The following is a 2,500-nucleotide window of genomic DNA, read 5'->3' on the forward strand; positions in this document are numbered from 1 at the left end:
CCATGATTTAACTTTCAGTTCCCATGTTATCCCTCATTTCACTGTCATCTTGATTTTTGAAACTACTGTAGTAATGCAAATCACTTTCATAATGGCCTTAGCAAATTTTACACCGTAGGGTGATTTGTTTTTTTGTCACTAGACTCAATTGATCAATCTCCTGATACTGCTGAGAGGCATTAATAATCCATTGTCCAAGAAGATATTTATGGCCATGATAAGGTAAGTCGCAATAATTACAGAAGAAGAAGGGTTACACACCTGAAGGTCAGGGCTCTACACCTGAAACGTCTGTGACTTTTTAGAAAACTGCTGACACTTTTGATATTTATTTCATATCACTCTACTTGTTCATTATTCATTTTAAAGTGTCATACAATAATGATGTCTAGCATTCCAAAGAAATACATGATTATTTCACATTGTTAAATGCAGCCTCATACTTAAATAGCATTAGTCTTCATTGGTCTGAACGTTATTTTGTGTGAAATATCAATAACTAATCATAAATTGGGTAAATAGCTCTTCAGCTCAAATAAAACAGCTGGAGAATACTGCGAATGAAATTTATTGTTTTTTTTGGGAAGAAGGAATAAGGCAGTCAGAATACATGAAGGTGTGTCATGGACCCAACAAAGTGAACCCACGATTGATCACTAAAGCCCTTAATCAAATCCATGGGTTAGTGGTGGTTTGCCATAATTCCAAAGTGCCCTTCCAGTTACAACATTTCTCTTAGCTTAAATTGTGTGTATTGTGTATCACTTCTTTTAACTCCAGGATGTCCTCTTCTTCTTCTATGCAGACCAAGCCATGATGACCTAAAGGTACTTATTGCATTCATTGTCATTGTTGCATTTAATGCCATCAGTAGTGTATTCATGATAATGCGAGAGCTCCAAAGCGTTCTTAAAAAGGGAAAATTCATTGACACACAAAAATAAAAATAAGGCCATTTAGGTGCTTGCTTCAGCAAATGAGATTCCAGACTTTTGTACAGTACACCAAACCTGCAAATAAGCACCGGTCATCAGAAATTTGTCTGGTAAATTTGAGGTTTTGACTGGCAAACAATTAGTCTGACTGGACAGGCTGACCGGAGTCTTCTGTTACGATATGAAATAAAAATATATATTTTACTCAAGAAAGCCAAATGCGAAGGTGGCCTTTTAATATATGGTCATAAGGCATAATGGCTAAGTTTTATTTTGTTTTCATTTGCAGCTTATGTTTCACGTAGTCTTACTAGTAAGGCTACACCAAAAATGTAAATGCTCCTGCCCATATTCATGCAGTCCAGATTTCAAAATTTGTTAATGTTGTTGCATATGCACAAACAAAAGCTGAAACATTTCAGGATTTGTGCAAATGTATTTTGTTTGAATATAATGGCAAAACAAAAGCAACAATATTGTCAAAACAGCATTGGGCATGTTCATTGTCACGCAACAAAAATCAAGTTCAAAACTGTTCAATAAAAGAAGCCAACAACTTGAAATGTTGTAAAGATAAATATATAAACCACCTCTCCAATTCTCAGGTCTGTGCGGTACATCGTTTCTGAGTTATTAATTTGCCGAAGCATTTCACATGATGCCGCCATATTGGTGGACCATCCGTGGTCCACCAATATGGTGGCTAGTAATCTACGGAAAAACATGGTGTTCACTTTGCCACGAAAGCGCTAACTTTATCTCATGAGATAAAATACATGTGAATGAACATATCTCGTAATGTACTTGAAACGTTCAAACCTCTGAGAATTATAGGAAGAGACGTGTTTTTCAACCAGCTGTGTATCATGGTGTCACGCAAGGTGACAATTCGGAAATTCAAAATGCTATATTTTTGAAACAAAAAACAAACTGGTAAAAAGATTTATTTCAAGCTCATCTCAACCCTCGCTTAGATAAGAATTTAGAAGACCCCGGGATTTTCATTTGGTAATTTGATGTCACCATGGAAACCATCTCGACGCCCATTTTCATTTTACTCAAATTACACTGTCAAAAGTGTATCCCTCCTCGGTCAAGTCACGATCACTTCAATGAAAATTCTGTTGACATTTAAAGATTAAATAACAACAGCTTCTCTTTAGATTTTAAACATTGTTTAATGTAAAAGAAGAAACTTGCATAAGTGAGCTGAATTTAGTAGACAAAATCGATGTATTATCATCGTGGCAGAAAAATGCTTTTTGAAAGAGCGAAAAAATTTAGCCCTTCTTGAACAATGTCTTTGTTCCAATTTGCTTAAAATAAATACTGTGCATTGTAAAACATGTCGCATTATTTCCATGCTCCAGTGATTTTCTGTCTGATTCACTGTGCAGGAAAATCCATGTGCATGTGAATATTTCGAACATTACATTAAAAATACTGTTTTTTAATACATTTGTCTGAAGAAACTCCTAAAAACTTGTGGCTTGTATTAGCTTCGATTGGTCACCAAGAAATATCAGAGTACTTACTATTACGTGAGTTGGGTTCAAGGAATAGCG

General features: G+C 35.3%; 1 long non-coding RNA gene across 1 annotated transcript in view; it reads left to right on the top strand.

Annotated features, from left to right (window-relative positions):
* LOC138015112 (uncharacterized) overlaps positions 1-2,500 on the top strand; it is a 21,031-nt gene that overhangs the window by 1,886 nt on the left and 16,645 nt on the right. Inside the window, exons 2-3 of the long non-coding RNA XR_011125491.1 lie at positions 143-222; positions 781-827. This is a non-coding gene — a long non-coding RNA (uncharacterized lncRNA). The remainder of the gene's footprint in view (positions 1-142; positions 223-780; positions 828-2,500) is intronic.

The sequence above is a fragment of the Montipora capricornis genome, chromosome 9, assembly GCF_036669925.1.
Source record: "Montipora capricornis isolate CH-2021 chromosome 9, ASM3666992v2, whole genome shotgun sequence".
NCBI lineage: Eukaryota > Metazoa > Cnidaria > Anthozoa > Scleractinia > Acroporidae > Montipora > Montipora capricornis.